This window comes from Rana temporaria, chromosome 3 (assembly GCF_905171775.1).
Source record: "Rana temporaria chromosome 3, aRanTem1.1, whole genome shotgun sequence".
In the NCBI taxonomy this organism is placed as follows: Eukaryota; Metazoa; Chordata; class Amphibia; order Anura; family Ranidae; genus Rana; species Rana temporaria.
Genome location: NC_053491.1, coordinates 166,966,518 through 166,987,130, shown reverse-complemented (window position 1 = coordinate 166,987,130; position 20,613 = coordinate 166,966,518).

Here is a 20,613-nt window from a genome sequence, read left to right as displayed (position 1 = left end):
CCCCACGACCGTGTGAATGTGGTATGAATGGTCAGCAACATTCTTGTTGCCTTGGCGTGGCGTTGCTGCTCCTAAGTCCTGCATGGTGGACTTGGGCTAAACCAATGTGAGGTGGATGTGGTGTGTGTGAGCTAGGGACTACAGTGGTGTGCATGCGTGCATTCTCCTTGTGCCATGATGAATGTGTGTGTTTAACGTTCAAAAATGCGTTCCACGAGGCAACTCCTGACTGCTCTTCCCTCGGCAGATGGGGTAGCTTTGGTTAGGGGGGGACTGGGTGGTTGGGGTGTCAGGTCATTACGTATATCAATCTCCAGGCCCTTTCTCATGGCGTAGTTGTGCAGCACGCAACATGCACCGATGATCTGGCACACAAAGTTGGGGAAATACAACAGGGCCCCCCCCATACGTATTCAGGCATCGGAAACAGGACTTCAGGAGGGCAAATGTGCGTTCCACCACTGCACGGGTATGTATGTGTACCTTGACCAGTGGCTGCACTGCATGTGTGCGTTGTGTCTTGCTGGTGATGTCATCATGCAGGGTTGTGGCTAATTCCAGGATGGCATCAGGGCTGAATCTGAAGATGCGAAACACCTCAGAATCACCCATGCCAAAGACGTTCAGGCGCGTTCGGTATATGCTCTCCCGTGCCCTCCTACGTGCCGGCGGACACAGTAGTAGTGCTATGACCATGGCTGCCCCTGGCATGTTGGCATACTAATGTGTTGTCCTGCAAGTGGGGTTGCTCAGCTCGTTCATAACGGTGCTGCTGTAGCTGCTCTCCAGCTGACCTGTGCACGTCTGTTGCTGAGTTACCCCTGCTTTATAAGGGGTAACTTTAGGCCGGACGTACAACTTACGCGCACCGCGCGTAGCCTGCGTCGGGCGCATGTACGCTCGTGAATCGCCGTATTTTGCTCATTTGCATATTTAAATAGAAAATAATATGGGAGCGCAACATGCGTCCAGCGTAAATATGTGCCTACGATACGCCGTCGTCGGAAAGTTACGTCGGTCGGAAGAAGCCTATTTTCAGGCGTATCTAGTTCTGTGGGTACGGCGCACAGATACGACGGCGCACATTTTGACTTACGCGGCGTATCTCGAGATACGTCGGCGTAAGTCCTACGTGAATCTAGCTCCTAGTGTGTGTGTTTAGACTCTGTGCCTCTTTCCTCCTATGAGTCACACCTCCCTCAGTGTCCAAAAATTATTATTTTTTCTGTGATCTGGTTCTCTCTACGCTTCAGAAATAGCCTTTTTACCACATTAGAGTCATTCCTTTCTCTATTCTCACGTACAAGTGGATATACTCTGCCAATCCAGTGTTATATTTATTTTCTGCAAGACAATGGACTTTAAACATTTTCATTTTATTTATCTGACTCTCCCATGTTGGTGCTTTGTAGCAGCTTCCACCTCAGCTGACCTTTCAATTACTGTAGCTTCTTGACTAGCTTCCATTAAATTATTCACATTTTGATTTTTATTGATCAACCGTATATTTTTTTTTCAAACCAATACTGGATAAACACTTTTTGTTTAATGGACTTACAAAAATAAATATCTTCTTTGATTTAGGTGTTAATTATTATTTCCCGTTCTCTTTCATTGGGTTCCTAGAGTGAGACTTATGCCTCGCACACATGATCGTGATTTCCGACAAGAAAACAGAGGTTTTTTTTCCAGCAGGCAAACAGCTGAAATTTGCCTTGCATACACACGGTCACACTAATCTTGGATGAAATTCTGACCATCAAGAAGGTGGTGACGTACAACACGTATGACGAGCCAAGATCAATGAAGTTCGATAGGCAGTTTGGCTCTTCTGCTTGATTCTTATCATGCGCAGGGTTTTTCACGTTATAATTGCATACCGACGATCACGATTCCCGATAGGAATTTTTCCTGTCACGAAATTTGAGATCCTGCTCTCATTTTTTTCTTGTCAGGAATTCTGACAGAAAAAGTGCGATGGAGCATACACACAGTCAGAATTTGCGACAAAAAGCTCACATCGCACTTTTCTCTTCGGGAATCGCGATCGTGTGTATGAGGCATAACAACTTCATTCATCTTATGAATTTCCTCCTCCACATTGGCAAAAAAAGGAAGTAGTTGAGTTCAAATCAATAACTTGCTTTTACACCAGATAATACCAAGAGAACCCCTTGTAGCTATCATTGTCCTTGTGAGGCCAGTGTCTGAGCTGGTGGCCTTATCTTGCAAGAAGCCCATTTTTATTTCGTATAGGGACATTCATTTTTTAAAAGGTGGCACCCAGGTTGCATAGTTGTTCTTGCTTGCTTGTTTACTTTAACAATGCAGGGGTGGCCTTGCAAAGGAAACAAGTGAAAAAGTAAAAATAAATGAATCAATTGACTAACTTTAATGGCATCTTTGAAAAATGGGGGGAGGGGTGCTTTGGTGCACAACTATACTGTACAAGTACTGTATACAATGATGTACTGCACACAAAGGGCAGCTTTGTCTGGGTCAGCAACAAGTGTCAAACAAAACTAACACTGCAAAAGGGCAGTCAGCCTATGTCCTTAGTGTTCCACTTGTATTAGTAAATGCGGCAAACAAATAGTTTATTTGCACCCCAGCCTCAAAGTGGGTTGTTTTAGACCCACTCTCGGATGATGGTAGTCGATCCCCTAACAAGTTTTCCCCTTATATCAGGGAGGAGTGAAACACCCCCACTCCCCTGAAGCCTCCACAAAAATGTCCTCCTTCTCACTGCCAGCACCCCAACACTTTTCCTTTTCCTAACCATCAGCACCCCATCACTCCTCCTCCTTATATTTCTCCTTTGCCTTCTGCAGTCTCATAGCATTCCATGTGCTGGTAGATGGCAGGTATGATCTTCTGTGTAAAATAATGGTGCTGGCTGAGAACCTTCTGGTCCAAATAATGGCAGCTGGGCACCTGCTACTATGGTGTAGCACAGTCCACTAAAAAAGGGCACATTAGCAGTCCAATACAAAATAGCTGCTATGCACCCTTCAGGAGGAGTTGAAAAAGCTTGCATTAGGAGTCCATAGAAATTATTGATATACAAATCTGTGGAGGAGAAGAAGAAAGAGAAGCACACATTAACAGGCTCAACATCATGGCTGCTATGTGCCCAAAAGGAGAAGGAAAATGCTACATTAGAATTCCATAGAAATGGCTAGTATAAACACCAAGGAGGAGGAGTAAAAGGGTGCAATAGCAGTGCTTGCAAGCAAATGGCTGCTCTTCACCTGGTAGAATTAAAAATAGAGTTGTCTGACAGTTGCCTACCTTCCTCACCATTTATCATTGGTGGGGTAGAAGAAAACCCAGTTCTCCAAAGGTGTCCACTCCATCTTTATGATATTTCTGACCAAAAATGAAGATTTGTGAAAGAGCAGGCAGCATTTTTTATAGGATTCTACAATTACATTTTTTGCTACTGCCTGCCCTTCCCTCTGGCTGTTGAATTTACCCCCTCCATTTTCTGCTGCCTGCTTTCCCCTTGCACTGTGAAGCTTCATACACATGACCGGTTTTCCGAGGGGAAACTGCCAGGAGAGCTTTTGGCCTGGAATCCCGGCCGTGTGTATGCTCCCTAGCAGTTTTCCCATCAGGAAAACAGACGTGAATCCCAATGGGAAAATAGAGAACCTGCTCTCTATTTTCTCGTCAGGTTTCCTGGCAGAGTGTTTCCTGCCGAGAAAACTGGTCGTCTGTATGGGTGAAAAACCATGCATGCTCGATAACACTTCAACGCATGTGCGTTAGCATACAAGGTTAGTGTGGGGTGTAGCAAGATGTGGGATTTTGTGTGGCCGTGTGTATACACGGCTTTTCAAGTCAAGCCTGCCAGGAATCCCTTCGGGAATACCAATGTTTTTTTTTCCTGACGGGATTCCCGATCGTGTGTACAGGGCTTTAAAGGCTAGGAAATCTTTTTAATTCTTTCACAGGGACAAGGTGGTGAATAGACTTAGGACTTTCTTATTTTCTTTTTTTAAGGGAGTACCCAGGTTACAATGCTGTTCCTGCTAAGAAACAAAAAATATTACCTCCTCATGCAGAACCTTTTCCTCTGACTTTAGGCCTTCCTGAAATTTAATGACAGCTATGACAATAGGGGTGATAAATACTGTATATGATACTGTATATGGCGCTTACTTCGTTTACCGTGACCTGCAAACATAGAACAGCTTTGCCTGTGCATTGAACACGTGAAAGCTGCCGAAGACCTGAAAAGATTAGAGTTCAAAGTAAAAGAAAATTAAATATAGCTTCCTGGTGCTGCCTGCCCTTCTCCGCAACCAGAACATTTACCCCCTCCATTTGTTATTGCCTGCTTTCCTGTCTGCATTGTGGAAGGGTGGTCAACCTATGGGCATAGGTTTACTCCCTGCAGCTATGCCTCCAGTGCATTCTTGCACCTTCAGTAACATTGTCAAGAAGGTTGTCACACATCACATCATTAAAGTGGGTCATGTTTGCATCTCTTTGGGATGGTGGCACTAGATCCCCTAGATTTTCTTCTGGTATTAGGAAGGGGTAAATCCCCCTTTGGAGCCTCCCACCAATTTCCACCTTCTGCTCACCTCAAGTACCACCAAGCCTCCTCCTCACAGTTAACACCCCAACCCTCATCACCATTACTCTAACCCTTTTATTACTCGGCGAGCTCCATGGTGGTCCTTGGCCCTCTACTGGTAAGCAGACCTGTATGATTTTGCACACCTGATCTCTTGCAACTTATTAATGTTGTCTTGTTACCATTTTTCATTTTTTTTTTTGCTAGTTTTGATATTATGTTATTCATTATACAGATTACCTCCTGAAGAAGCGGTCTTTCCGTGAAACCGGTAGAGGTTTCCTTTGATCTCGCCTCACAACAACAGATACTATACGGTTTTCTGTTAATAATATACTGCTGTAACCAGTGTGAGGTTGATTGATATGGTTCTGTTTTTAAACTTTGTATTATTTTATGTAAAATAAATGAATTTTTTACTGTATCTGTGTCATCAGTACCGAGAAAGTCCATATTTAAAAAAATCCTTTTCTGGGCGATAGTCATTGGTGTATGTGGTAATAGCAGCCGCTACCACTCTATCCTCCGGTCCCTGTTCCCTCTATTACCTCCTAAGACAGATACTCCTCCACTAGAGACTGCAGCACCTCAGAGTTCAATGGACCAACCCTGTTGATAGTATCCCAAAAGTTCTGCCTAATCCTCATAGCCAACTGATGGAGAATTGGAGGTATAGTAGAATTAGAAGAAGAGGAGATGGAGGAAAAGGCTGCAGTAGGAGTCTACAGATATGGCTAAAATGCATACCCATAAGGGAGAAGAAGAGAAACTTGGTGAATTAGCAGCTCTTAAAAAGTGGCTTCTATGCAACCTTGAGGAGTAGGTTGAAAAGGTCACATTAGAAGGCCCAAACAAGGTCTGCTATCTGCCCTTTAGGGATAGAAGGAGGAGGAATTTGGTGTATTAGCAGCACATAAAAAAGTGACTGCTATGTGCCCAGGAGAAGGAGGAGTACATAACTTGTGCTGCTCCTATTGCACTCTTTGATGCATAGTCATGTGTTTTATCATGTATTTGGTACAGAAATAGCTGGTACTTTTACCATGGCTAATACACAGCAGGCAGAGGATGAGGGGCCACAATGGTGCTGTCAGCAGCAGATATGTTAAAAAAGTCCACACTGCAGAGCCCTTTTTATATGCTGCTTATTTAAGTACTCGCATGCTGACGTGACCTACCAAACATATACTTGAATTCTTTTTTCTGAATGTAGATTGATATGGAGATAGGGAGTTGTAGGATTGTCGGTTTTGAAGGTTTTTCGTGCATCCTGTTTTGACATTTTAATAAACAATGCAGTGTGGTACTGTGAAAGAGGAAGCTTTTGAGCTTTAATATATAAATAAAGCCTTTTTTCAAGTTGTAATGAATCAGATTTGGGTGCTGCTGCTGTATTTACTCCAAACAATAATGTAACAGTTAAAAAAATCTATAAGAAAGTAAAATATTATTCCATAAGACGGTGTCCTTGACACTGTCCTTGAGAATTGTGCTGTTTCTTAATGGCCGGTTCACATTAAGAATCGCATAGGCTGTGTGTTCTTGTGCGATTCACATGCAATTTCGGTGCAATGGGATTTCAGCCCATTCATTTGAATCGCAGAGGACGACTGCACTAAAAGTAGTGGGGTAGATTCAGTAAGCAATTGCGTCTGCGTATCCATAGATACGCAGCGCAATTGCTTAGTTGCGCCGGCGTATCGACTTTTCTGTATTCAGAAAGCTTGATACGCCGACTGCAGCCTAAGATATGACTGGCATAAGGCTCTTATGCCGTCGTATCGCAGGCTGCATTCTTACGATGGCCGCTAGGTGGCATTCCCGTAGTGGTCAGCGTAGAGTATGCAAATTGCATACTCATGCCGATTCACAACCGTACGCGCGCCCTGCGTTCGCATTTTACGTTGTTTGCGTTCGTCGGTTTCTGCGTAATGCTAAGTATACCCGTCGTTCCCGCGTCACGATTTTTAAAAATTACGTTGTTTGCGTAAGTGAATCGTGAATGGCGCTGGACGCCATTTACGTTCACGTTGAAGCCAATGACGTCCTTGCGACGTCATTTACCGCAATGCACGTCGGGAAAGTTTCCCGACGGAGCATGCGCACTACGTTCGGCGCGGGAACGCGCCTAATTTAAATGATCCACGCCCCCTACGGGATCATTTAAATTATGCGCGCTTACGCCGGGCAGTTTTCCGGAGCGCACACGCAAATTACGGAGCTACTGCTTCGTGAATGAAGCGTAGCGCAGGTAATTTACGGAGGCGTAATGTAAAAACGGTACGCTGCGCCTCCGTAGTAGTGCGCGCCCCTACCTGAATCCACCCCAGTGTATGCACTACTGTAAAAAATGCACAACAAACGGATGACATGGTAATACTGTACCATGTAATCCGATGTAGACAAAGGCACTGCGTTTGCGACCTGAATTTGGGTTGTCATTAAGTTTAAACAGACACTTGCTGCAGATCGCAAATGCAGTGCATTTTGAACGCAGTCCAGGACCCTGCTCCCCTATTAAAGCTTCATGCTAGTTTGATGAACGCCCCACAAAGTAAACATTTGCTCCTCCCTGATTATGGCAAACGCTCTGGAGAACACTGGAGATTTAACTCCTTCACATTTATTTTAAGATGCTTTTTTTTGGTAACTATTTGAAATCGAATCTATATTATTTTATTTTTTTTAATCAATGCTTCCATACATATATTTTTTTATGTTTGTGCTATTTTATTATTTGAATGAAATCTTTGTATAATATTGGTAGAGAGGCACCTTCTTTGACCCTCTTAAAAGCTAGCTGTGCATTTAGCAAAATACTGTTGCATTGCATGCGAAGATTCTTTGATTCAGTAAATGTTCACTGCATGAGACACTACAGCAGGTAAGAAAACAATATAAGAAGAGTGAAGAGATCACAAGTAATAGCTCATAAATCAATGGCACTCAACTGTGTCCTCCCGTGTTCTCACCATGAGTACAGAATGAAGACTTTCTCAAAGGCCCGGCTTTCTGTTCTCTGTATGCGTTCCAGTCAGCATAAAACCTTACTGTTTATCCAGGCTTGAGGATTGCACTATTTATTGTATAACCATGTCCTTGTAATTTCATACAGACATATTCAATAGCCTCTTAAAAAGCCAAATATATATAGGTCATATTCATGGGAAACCTGGCCCAGAACACCCTCCACTCTTTGAAGAATAAAATAAATTCCCGATATGAAAGAGAGGCATAACACAGTGCATTATTATTTTGTACATATTGTATGAAAAAAAGGAAAAATATATATAAAGAGTGACCTATATTTTAAGCATTTCTGCTATGTTAGGAAGAAATAGAGGACGGCGCTTAATATATAAAATGTTTATAGGATTTGTCGATTCAGTTTAAGAAGGAAAATAGTGCGATCTAGCTACTGTACATTACATTACATTATATTCTTCCCACTTACAAGTGTTAATTCAAGGTTTGACAAATTTGCTTGGAATCTAGGAGCCAGTTAAAAAATGTAGGAGCCAGAAAACACGCCCCGTCGCGCCGAGCTTGCGCGCAGAAGCGAACGCATATGTGAGTAGCGCCCGCATATGTAAACTGTATTCAAACCACACATGTGAGGTATCGCCGTGATTGGTAGAGTGAGAGCAATAATTCTAGCCCTAGACCTCCTCTGTAACTCAAAACATGCAACCTGTAGAATTTTTTAAACGTTGCCTATGAAGATTTTAAAGGGTAAAAGTTTGTCGCCATGCCACGAGCGGACGCAATTTTGAAGCGTGACATGTTGGGTATCAATTTGGGTATCAATTTAGTTATCAATACTGTTGTATTTTTTTTTTATTAAAAAAAGTGTATCTTTCCCCTAAAAAAAGTGTGCTTGTAAGACTGCTGCGCAAATGCGGTGTGACAGAAAGTATTGCAACGACCGCCATTTTATTCTCTAGGCTGTTAGAATAAAAAATATATATAATGTTTGGGGGCTCTAATTAGAGGGAAGGAGATGGCAGTGAAAATACTGTGGACGCTTCATTAGAATTGCTGGTTTACTTTTTAATGCCAACAGCCACCACAAGATGGCGCACAGCGGGGGAGGTGGGGGAGCATGGAGACACAGGATGGGGTATCCTGTGTCTCCATGCACCCCCACCTCTCCCGCCGCGTGATCGCGTCGGGGCCGCGCCGGTCGGTAATTGAGGACATGGCTTTGCGGCCTTCTGCAGGCCTAAGCTTCCCCGGGCGCCAGGTCGCTAATTCTAGTCGCAATTGCGACCGGGCGCCTGGATTTTGTCGAACCTTTTAGCACATTGGATGTGCATTTAGCACATTGGATAATGATTGAACATCAGGGCATCAGAGTATCAGGGCATCTTACAAGGGATTTACACAAACCATGTTTCAGCACCCAGGGCCGGTGCTAAAACTAGGCAAACCATGCAGTCATCTAGGGCGCACTGCTGCCTAGGGGCACACGGCAGCTGGTTTCCCTCTGAGTTTGTATGCTCTGCAGGCTGCAGCATGTAACTAACTCAGTCCGACTGGTAGTGTAATTAGAGTTGCAGCACAGCACTGGAGCCAGCGCTAGAGGAAGCAGAGCCAATGCTTCCTGTATAGCGGCGCCTTCTGTCACATGGGCAGGGCAAAGAGGCTGGAGTCAGGGGTGGAGTCAATGGGGCGGCAAAATTAGTTTACGCCTAGGGTGTCAAAAATCCTTGCACCAGCCCTGTCAGCAAGAGCTAGAGGTCTCCTGCTTTGTACCTCAAGACCTACCTCCTAAAAGGGCCATGATTAAAATAAATTATCCAACACAGTCAAGGTTTAGACACCCTAAATATTTTGGGCCGGATTCAGGTAGATCGGCGCATTTTTAGGTGGGCATAGCGCATCTCATATGCGCTACGCCGACGTAAAGCAGAGAGCCAAGCACCGAATTCACAATGCAAATGCTCCCAACGTTGCGCCAGCATAACGTAATTTCGTCGGCGTAAGCCCGCCTAATTCAAAGTAGCTGGAAGGTGGGCGTGATCCATTTAAATGAAGCGTGACCCCATGATGGAAAATGATGGCAAATGATGGGCCGAACGAACAGCACATGCGCCGTACCGTGGACGCATCCCAGTGCGCATGCTCACCATAAGATACGTCGAATCACTGCCTATGACGTAACGTAACCTACGCCCAGCCCTATTCACGTACTACTACGTAAACAACGTAAAATCCGACGGCCGTTCCCTGGTCCATACCTTAACATGACTTACCCCTGCTTTATGAGGCTTAACTTTACGCCGGACATACGACTTACGTAAACTGTGTATATGAATGCGCCGGGTGCAAGTACGTTTGTGAATCGGCGTATCTCCCTCATTTGCATATTCGATTCGTAAATCAATGGAAGCGCCCCTTGCGGCCAGCGCAAATATGCGCCCACGATACGACGGCGTAGGAAACTTACATCGGTCAGGTGAAGCCTATTTTCAGGCGTATCTAGTTCTATGGGCATTGCGCATAGATACGACGGCACACATTTACGCTGGGTATCTGTAGATACGACGGCGTAAGTGCTACGTGAATCCGAGCCTTTGTATGTACATCTCTCTGCATTGAAATCAAAAATCCTTGTTTTGTCTAATCCTCACAAAACTGCATTTGTCTGCTCCTGTAGAATGTGTTTGGCAAGGTCACCAATGTTGTTTGTATAGTCACTGTTAGCAGACCAACATGCCAACTGAAGTAATAGCCTATAAGTGAGGAGAACTTATTTGGGCCCCAATAATAAATAAAAAAAATAAAAACCGGCAAGCATACCCTAGATTATTTTAGAACATGATAAAAAAAAAGTAATGCAAACTGGAGATCACCCATTGGCCCACAGTCTTGAAGTCAGTCTTTTAAGTATGTATAGCCAGTCTTGTTGCGTGAGGTTGGAAGGCATGATAGATTGTAAGCTTCTTTGGGGCATGGACTAATGTGAATGGGCCAGATCCACGTACCCTGGCGCATATTTTCGTCGGGCGTAGCATATCTAAGATACACTACGCCGCCGTAACTTACTTTTTTTTGTATCCTCAAAGAATGCGCGCTGTAAGTTACGGTGGCGTAGTGTATCTTTGGCGGCGTAAGGGCGCGCAATTTAAATGGATGTGATGGGGGCGTGTTTTATGTAAATGCGTCTTGACCCAACGTAAATTATGTTTTTTTTCAACTGCGCATGCGCCGTCCGTGGGGGTATCCCCGTGCGCATGCTCAAAATTAAACCGGAACAAGCCAATGTTTACGACGGTGACGTCATTCTACGCAAAGCCCTATTCGCGAATGACTTACGCAAACGACTTAACATTTTCAAAATTTGACGTGGGAACGACGGCCATACTTAACATAGGATACGCCTCATATAGCAGGGGTAACTATACGCCGGAAAAACGACATAAAAAATGCGCCGGCCGGACGTACATTCGTGGATCGCCGTATCTAGCCAATTTGCATACTCGAAGCGGAATTCGACGGAAACGCCACCTAGCGGCCGGCGGAAAAATGCACCTTAGATCCGACGGCGTACTAAGATGAACGCCAGTCGGATCGAGCCCAGATGCAGTCGTATCTTGTTTTGTAGATACAAAACAAAGATACGACGCGGGAACTTTGAAATTACGCGGCGTATCAATAGATACGCCGGCGTAATTCTTCTGTGCATCTGGCCCAATGTTTTTACTTATGTATATTTATATTTTTTTTAAATCATGGGTAGGTTACAATTTATCTTGTGCAGTATTAATGGTACATAAGGATAGTTATTGTTTTTTTGTTTTGTTTGTTTGCATAAGATCCATAAGCATATTTTCTCATATTAACAATATCTTATGTATATATACCAGCAATATTCGTGTTTGTTAATGTATGTTTTTTTTTGGGGGGGGGGGTTGCAAATCTAATATGTTGGTGCTATAAAAATTTGGTGAATTATTGGTAATATTAATACTAAGAATATTAATAATACTACAGATAGTACTGTATCAGAACCAATGTTTTTATATAATGATTTGCCTAGACCTGTTTTCAGTATAATAACAAAACACACATAAATATACTAATCCTTAAAGTGCTTAGCGAAAAAACCTACAAAAGATACAAGTATCCACATGTTTTTAGGAAAGTCAATATTTTACTAGTTACATTGTAAACTGATTGTTACGTAAATGCTGCCATCTACTGGATATCTATATTAAAAGTGAATGATTTTCTTTTAATTGCCATGCTGTAACATAGGCTTGATTTATGAAAAGTGAGGCAAAGAAGTCTGACAAAGAAAGAGCTATTGCCAGAAACAAATAACCAGCAGCGTGATATGAAATAAGCACTTTCAATGATAAAGACAACATGTCATTTATAGCATTAATTCATCGGAACAAATCCTAGAAAAAGTGAATTTATTTGATAAAACTTGATCAAAAGTGAAGATCAGCTAATAAGGTTTCTTGTTTCCTATTCCCAATGCAACCTGAGCAGTTAGAATGGATAATAGTTCCCCTTTTTCAGTTGTCTAAACTTCAACTTTAATAAACGATTGAGTTAATTGTTCTTGTTTAAACCTTGTAGGGCTACCTTAATGTGGCAGGTGACAGGCAATCTGTTGTGCTTATGAGACAGGATCCGCTTCTCTTGGGGCTGCTGAGCATCTGAAGCCTCTATTATTTTACCCTGACTAGTGAGGCTTTTTATACAATGCACATCAGGAACATTATGCGTTCAGCCTTTCCAAACCTTTTTAACACAGAGGAACCCCTGAAATAACTTTCCGGTCTCAAGGAACACCTGCTAAACAATACTATATTTACAACTCATTATACAATAGTGTAAGGGTCAGTGGGAAGAATGTTCTTTACACTTGTGGGCATTGGGTAGAATTAGCCCCTTAGGCCGCGTACACACGGTCGGTCCAAACCGATGAAAACGGACTGAAGTCCAGTTTCATCGGTCCGTGTGTACGGCCCATCGGTCCGTTGTCCTTCGGTCAAAAATTTTAGAACTTGCTTTAAAATCAAACCGATGGGCCGCTGCCCCGATAGGTTCAAACCGATGGTTAGTACACAAAAGCATAATTTCAAAACCCGCGCATGCTCAGAATCAAGTCGACGCATGCTTGGAAGCATTGAACTTCGTTTTTTTCAGCACGTTGTGTGTTTTACGTCACCGCGTTCTGACCTGATCGGTTTTTGAACTGATGGTGTGTACGCACATCAGACCATCAGGCCATTTCAGCGGTGAACCGATGAAAACGGTCCGTTGGACCATTCTCACCGGTTTGGATCGACCGTGTGTACGCGGCCTTACAGATAGCTAAAAAAAAAATCAATGGTGTCAGTGGGCAGAATATGCTCATTACTCATGGAACCCCTAGCATCCTTTGGAGGAACCCTGGTTGAAAAAACAATGTGCTAGAAAATCCATTGGAGCTCCTGGTTCCAAATATTAGGCTAATTGCTGGCCTGGTACATGCGACTTTTGAATGGATATATCTGAGACTGTCAAAGGCCTTCTAAAAAGAAAATGTAGGGATCCTTCCCTATGCAGTTGTGTCCCTAGCTAAATGTGGTGTATGTTGTTGCTAGGCTGTAACCAGCCTGAGCTGTTGATTACCTTTTTCTAGACCAGTGGTTCTCAACCTGGGGGTCTGGACCCCCTTGGGGGTCAAATTATGATTTACCAGGGGTCACCAAATCCTGGGCTGTTCCTGAAGCTCGCACCGCCCTCCCAGCCTTTTTGGACTATCCCTGGAACCTGTGGGCACCCAGCTGAACTGTTCCGCCCACTCAGCCTCTTCAATTCACGCCATGGCTGTGAGACTGAGACTAGAGGTCAGTTAACTGGTGAGGAATGTGAAGTGGGAGGGGCTGGAGGAGACCTCCGATTTTGGCATAGGTGTCACTGCTGTGAGACACCACAAAGTCCTCGGAGACACTGTGAGTAACACTACCTGTGATTATAGTTGCTATTAAAAGTCCCCACTACAGTTCTCAGATCAGAAGATGACCTTGATGAAGAGCACCTATGTTGGCTGATCAGAACTCCCCCCAGCACTGCCACTCATCCCATTCCCCGACCCCCCCACCAAGGAGTAAGAGAAGGAAAAAAATATAGAATACATGTGTAGCGCCTGTGTACTTTCAGTACCGGTGCTATTTTAAATTTAAGGGGGATGGAGAGAGTTAGTTAGCTCTCATCCAGTTGATTTGTCTAAATTGGGTCTCTGTTTCAGCTGGCCTGTACTGTGGGCTCATTCTGTTGTTGCTGGGGTGCTATACCACCCCGGAGCAGCAGGGGGCGCCAGTGGAGTCCAGGCCCGGGTGCCTCTTGCCAGCAGCCAATCAGGAGGGGTTTTCCCTCGTGGGGCATGCTGGGAGAGGGTACTTCTGGAGCAGACGCCATTGGGCACATCACGGCCCCGGGCGAGATTGCCTACCAGGCCGGGGTGCGCGTGCCGTGCGGTGTTCCTGGTTCCGGGACCATGTTGGCCCGGAGCGTCTGAAGTTGTGGCGGGGCCCCAGTGATCGCCTGGGTCCCCAAATTATGAGGAAAAGATCCCAAGCGAGAGTGCTGTTCGGTGGGGAGTCAGCCTGAGGATAGCCAAGAGAGGCAGGCAATCCAATAGGGCCTCGACAATCCATCGGGGATCAATGTAACCGGACACTGAAAGGTTGGATGTCAGCCACCTGTCAGTTGGTGACCTAAGTGAGAACTACCTGAGGGAGATTCAGGCACAAATACTACTGAAGAGGATTTTTCTCCATTATCTACGTCCTAGGAAAGGGTCTGTGGCAGAGACTCGTTTTCCTCAAAGTTCCGAGTGATACCCTGGCTGCCAGGTCGGTGTGAGAGGCCTGTCCAGGTACACTATACCCACTTCGGCTGGAGTGGCGACGAAAGTAAAAGTGTTGTGGGAAGCAGGACTGCTTCTGTATTACTGAACCTGAATCTGCTATTTCTCCTCCTCATCCATCTTTGCTGTCTACCTCAAGTTTATTGTTTACCGTGTTGGGTAAAATAAAGCACAGGAAAAGACACCTGCTGTTTGGACATTCCATCATTGTTGCTCTCATCATCTACCCCTAGACGCTCACAGAGGTAACACGCCATCCCAATCTATAACCAGCGCCTCCTTTGGGGGTGAGCGCTACAACATGGAAGGGGGAGGAATAAAGAAAAATGGAGAGAAAGAACAAGAAACATGGTTAGAGAGAGGGATGGGGAAAAAACAATAAATTAGGATAGAGGGAATTAAATGAGAAAGAAAGGAGAACAGAGAAAGAGTGGTACATCCTAAAATGTACCATAAGGGGTTTTAATACTGTATGAGTGGAAGGGACTCAGCAAGTGCTAAATATCCATGGGTTAGGGGCGGAAAATCCTTGTCTTGCCTTGGGTGCTGACAACCCACACTACTAAAATAATTTTACTGTTAGGGGTCCCCACAACTTGGGAAATTTTATCAAGGGGTCACGGCACTATAAGGTTGAGAACCACTGTTCTAGACTCTGCTGAGTGGTTGCTTCTGGCTGTTACAATGGAGGACGTTTTGGGAAGCACAGTGTGTATCCGACTCAACCATTCTATGTAGTCCTTATCCAGATGTATGGATTGGGAGAAGATAAACATTTGGGGAGCCTTTCCAGGGCTCTCTCCAGCTCTGAGTTTGTGCCTAGAGAGAGGATATGTGTTTAACAGGATCTCTACTTGGGCCTAGCATTGGCCTGAGTTAACGTACTGGGGCTCTGGACATTAGCTGCTCTGCTGGATGGTGTTACCCAGAGGAAGCTGGACATGAAGATGGCAGCCAAGTGGGAGCATCTGTAAAAAATCTTCAGAGTGTCGTTGAGGAGCTGGTTAGTAGAAGCTACTGTCTGGACATTGCAAGAATAATTAATTGCCCACAGATCAAGGTATATTTCACTGCTATCAAATGATCAACAAACACATTTATTAGAGAGAGAGATCCAGTGCAACCTAAACAAAAGACCGCGATTGCACTTACAGGGTCATAGATCTGCCTGTCTGCTCCTAAAGTCCATACTGCTACTACTATTGCTACTTCAGAGTACATGCCCTCTTTTGTATTATTTGGGGTATCCTGAACCCCTAAACCCTCTCACTTGCTATTAAGTTCAGCAATAAAGTGTGTAAAGATAACTGGCAATATGTATACAGAGGAAAAGAAGAGATGGATTGTGAAGGAATATAAATTAAACAATCATTGTACATTGTCCTCTCCATTTCCATAGTGGCATGTCATTTAAAATAATTTGCCTACCCTTTCCCTCATGACATTGTGGCAGTGGAGATTTGAAACTTGGACTGGTTGACACCCTATTGATGGATGTCCCTAGAATGAGTATGTAGCAGACCCCGAGAGAGCTGCTTTAGTTTGTTTAGTCCGTTACTCTGCCTTTCAACGCCAATGAACTGTCCCAGCCCCTCTGGCACACCTAGCATAGTGAGTAATGGAATAACTCAGCAGGAATACACAGCACAGTTCTTCTTGTAGTTTACTTGAAGAAAAGTAAAATTCAGGTTAACATTAGTCAACCAGGACCTGTATATGTACCCAAGACTTAATTGAAACAGTTTAAAGAAAACAGTCAGGAACAATAGGAAAACAACAAAAGCAATAGGTAACAATATGTACAGATTAAATAGACTCCCCAATAACTTTTGGTGTGTGTGTGATTCTGTGGCTAAAGGGGAACCCCAGACCGGCCTACGACACCTCTAGTACACACCCAGCGAAATAATCTCAATACCCATGGAGTGTCCCCTTTAAGAGAAACAGTGGCAATGTTCTGGAAGCAAAAATTTGCATTTTATTATCTTCACCGGCAATGTAGGAGCTCTGAGGACAATATTTGGATGTGGTATTCTATGAAAAACATTAAAGGTTCCTGGGCAAAGCCCCCTCACCAAATCCTGTACACAGTCAGCGGTCCTCCCCTGAGTGATCGATTTTAGATGCAGGTGTGTCGCAGTGGCATTCAGTCCTTGAGCTGTTGCAGGGTGTCCTTCTTTAGCATGGATAATCTGTTCCTCTGGGCTGGAGCTGCATGAACAATCTGTTCCTCTGGGCTGGAGCTGCATGAACAATCTGTTCCTTTGGGCTGGAGCTGCATGAACAATCTGTTCCTCTGGGCTGAAGCTGCATGAACAATCTGTTCCTCTGGGCTGGAGCTGCATGCACAATCTGTTCCTCTGGGCTGGAGTTGCAGGCTGTGTGCCCCTTGGTAGGCCGCGATTCCACACAACACATAGAGTGCAGATGCTCTCCTGATAGGGTGCAGGCAAAAAGAGGCTCTGGCCTAGTTCCTCTGGCTTTTTATCTCCTCTCCCACAGTCCTTTGCTGCTGTCTCATGATTGGCTCAGGCTCTTCCAATAGAGAGTTTACAGACAAGCAGTCCTGAGTGCCTGTGTGTGAAGAGAGAAAGGGGGTGAAAAAGCCCACGCTGCTGCAGCAGACAGATAGATTAAATCAGTCTGGAGAAGTACCTGCTACAAGTATAAACCTCAGGCTTCCAATACTAGGCTGTTTGCATGCACAAACAAAATTTCTAGATATGGAATGAACTGTAAGCAATTTCCAAGCTAGCCCTAGTTTTTTAATACTGAAACGCTGACTCATTTATTGGGTAGTGGTATGGCAGATTAAAATAATAGCAGTTCATAAAGGTAAAAATGTGGGGAGTAGCGGTACGCTGGCCAACAACAGATAAACCAATGAGTGCTGGCATAAATAGTAATATGGCTAGTGGGATATCAGAAAAGTAAAGTACACACACTACACTTATTCAGTGTCAGGTGAAAAGGGGTAGGTGACACTCTCTAGTACATCCTTTCCTAGGAGGCCAAAGTTTTCTTCAGAAAAGAATGACTGTTAGGCCGTGTACAGACGACCAAACATGTACGATGAAAGCGGTCCGCCGGACCGTTTTCACCGTACATGCCCGACCCGGGGATTTCTGTACGTTGGCCATACTAACCATCGTACAGAAATCTGCGCATAAACAATACGCGGGGCGTGTCCGCGGTGTCGCCGCGACGATGACGCGGCGACGTGGGCGGGCCTGCCAGTTAAATCCCCCTGCGGACCAGTTTCAGCAGACATGTTTGGTCGTGTGTACGGGGCCTTAGGAGGAAAAAACCGTGCTGCCTGAAAGTGATACCTTCCAACAAATATACATATATATGTATATATATAAAAAACAAACTAGTGACCCATAAGAATGTGGAGAGGAGGGAGTGGTGTGCTTCATAGGACTGCTTCCCAAGCAGAACTTTTATTTCCTTGGTTATTATTATACCAATTGTACAGTTCGAAAATGTAGTAAAAGATTTTAGATTCTATAATATTTTTTATTTGTTTTTTCTATTTAAAAACTATACTCTTGATAATAATTAAGACCTTTTTTTTTATCTGAGGTCATCTTATAGAAACCTGGACTTTGGTTTTATCCTTTCTTATAGAATGTATGACATAATATTTTGAGTAGTTAGATCCAAGCTAAAATTGTTTTAGTTAAACTACTTTTAGTTTATGTTGGAACTACAAATCAATATTATTACCATACAGTTGTGCTCATAAGTTTACATACCCTGGCCGTTATGATTTCCTGGCCATTTTTCAGAGAATATGAACGATAACACAAAAACATTTCTTTCACTCATGGTTAGTGTTTGGCTGAAGCCATTTATTATCAATCAACTGTGTTTACTCTTTAAATCATAAACAGAACAGAAACTACCCAAATTACCCTGATCAAAAGTTTACATACCCCAGTTCTTAATACTGTGTATTTCCTTCTTTAACATCAATGACGGCTTGAAGTCTTTTGTGGTATTTGTGGCTGAGGCTCTTTATCTTCTCAGAAGGTAAAGCTACCCAGTCCTCTTGGCAAAAAGCCTCCAGTTCCTGTAAATTGTGACTTAAAAAGAGTAAACACAGTTGACTGATAATAAATGGCTTCAGCCAAACACTAACCATGAGTGAAAGAAATAGTATTTGGGTTATCATTCATATTCTCTGAAAAATGGGCAAGAAATCATAAATTCTGCCAGGGTATGTAAACTTATGAGCACAACTGTATGTGATATTTTATTTTGCTGCCACCATATGTACTTATGTATGCTAAATGTTAAAATTCAAGAAACAAATTTGATGAGGACTGCTTCACTTTTCCTTGATGATGGTAGACTATCCCATAGTCTGTGCCATTCTGATTGAACTGTGAGACTGGAAGTTTTAAAAAGTTGAATTTGTAATTGCTATAAATTTTTACTTTTTTTTTTTACAGGTGTATCTTAAATTAGCTTGGTGTTATTGTGCTGCAAATTAAAGCACAAAACCTGATTGGTGTTTAACCGCTTGCCGCCCGCCGCAGGCAGATATACGTCTGCAGCATGGCACGGGCAGGCAAAAGGACGTACTTGTACGTCCCCAATTTCTTTTACCAAAAATATGAAGGAGAATACATTTTGGCCTAAACTGAGGAAAAAATATGTTTTTTTTATATATTTTTGGGGGATATTTATTATAGCAAAATTTAAAAAATATTGTTTTTTTTTCAAAATTGTCGCTCTATTTTTGTTTATAGCGCAAAAAATAAAAACCACAGAGGTGATCAAATACCACCAAAAGAAAGCTCTATTTGTGGGAAAAAAAGGATGCCAATTTTGTTTGGGAGCCACGTTGCACGACTGCGCAATTGTCAGTTAAAGCGACTTAGTGCCGAATCGCAAAAAGTGGCCTGGTCCGGGCTGAAGTGGTTAAAGAAGTTTCAAAGTCTATCAGCATTGTAACAGTAATACAATGTAAAGCAATAATTATTTTTGAAAATCCAGTGCAAGCCTACTTGAAAAATCTCCTTTCATGATGTAAGTGATGCCTGTCTCCTGGCTATCTCTCTCAACACGTAGGAGGGGGCGGGGTCACCCGTCCACGTCATTGGGTAACCCCCGGATTTCTTGGGGAAAGCCGGGGGTTAACCAATGACGTGGACGGGTGACCCTGCACCCTCTTACGCATCATGGGGGTTTCGTTCCTTGCTGGAGACTGAGTGGAGACTAGAGCATCACTGGAGAATCACTGGGTAAGCGGCTGCAGTGTCGGGTGCTGGTGAAGCATATCGCAGATTGAACCACTATTGATCTTTTGTTCCTGGATTGTCCTTTTGGAATTTAAACCGCTGCACACTTACCATATATATCTTGTTATTGACTTCCTTCAATATTGTGCTGGCTGCTGATATCTTATTGAACCAACTGATATCAAAGATCTATAGCGCAACAAATTCTTATTATTTTTTACTTTATTATTAAGTGAATCCTACTTACAAAAAACCTTCTTTGTCACAAGCATTTAAAGGGATACAACTTCACTGATAATTCCTGCCCAAGGCCTGCACTCGGTGATAGATCGCCAAGTAGAAATGCTGCTTTCTCCCTCAATTCCACCAGCAATCCAACGCATTTCAAAGGCTATTTGGTCCTTCTTCAGCAGGGGGTAGGAGTCCCATAACCACTGGAATATTATTACCCTCCATTTCCTTCTAGTAAACCTTCCCCATATTACCACACATAGTCTTCACCCCTTCAAACTCCTTTCATAACTCAAAATAGACAAACCTGTCCCTTTACTAAAACGTCAAGGGACATATTACACAATGGCAAAGAGGACGGATTTCAAGAAAAAGGAATAGGGCACACATTTTTAATATTAGAAAAAAGGGGGGGACCACCCGAAGGTGTTTGGGACTTTAAATGAGAATACGTATGTGATGTATCTCCATCCTTGTGTCTTGGACTTTATATGAGATTACATCCATACTATATCTCCATCCCGTATGCGGAAAATTGCAACAAAGGGAATTTGGGACTTTAAATGAAACAGTGGGCTGAATGGGGACAAAGTAATGAAACAAGCCATAGATGAAATGTTCATGTATTGAGAAAGTAGAATATTTGGTAGAAACAAATAACTTGTACAAAAGTACAG